Raw genomic sequence first — 299 nt, forward strand, 5'->3', positions numbered from 1 at the left:
AACAAAACCAAGTTCCCAAAGTTGAAATCATCAAAAGATAATGTATTTTTATATCCTTTATTCTGATACTACCGTGATATTTTCCACACACTTAAAAACAGCCATCTTTCAACTAAAAGTAGAATTTCCTGGGTTCTAGCAGTTATTTTAATGTTTTCTTTGCCTAGATAACACTGTAGTATGTTATTTTTCTTCTCGTGCAAGTCTTTCTATCCTTCTTGTTCTTCTAAAAACTAAATAGATTGCTCCATTGGTCTTCTCAGGAAATAAAACCTGATCTTATATTAAGAAGTATTTTG

This window comes from Numida meleagris, chromosome 1 (genome assembly GCF_002078875.1).
Source record: "Numida meleagris isolate 19003 breed g44 Domestic line chromosome 1, NumMel1.0, whole genome shotgun sequence".
Classification (NCBI taxonomy): Eukaryota; Metazoa; Chordata; class Aves; order Galliformes; family Numididae; genus Numida; species Numida meleagris.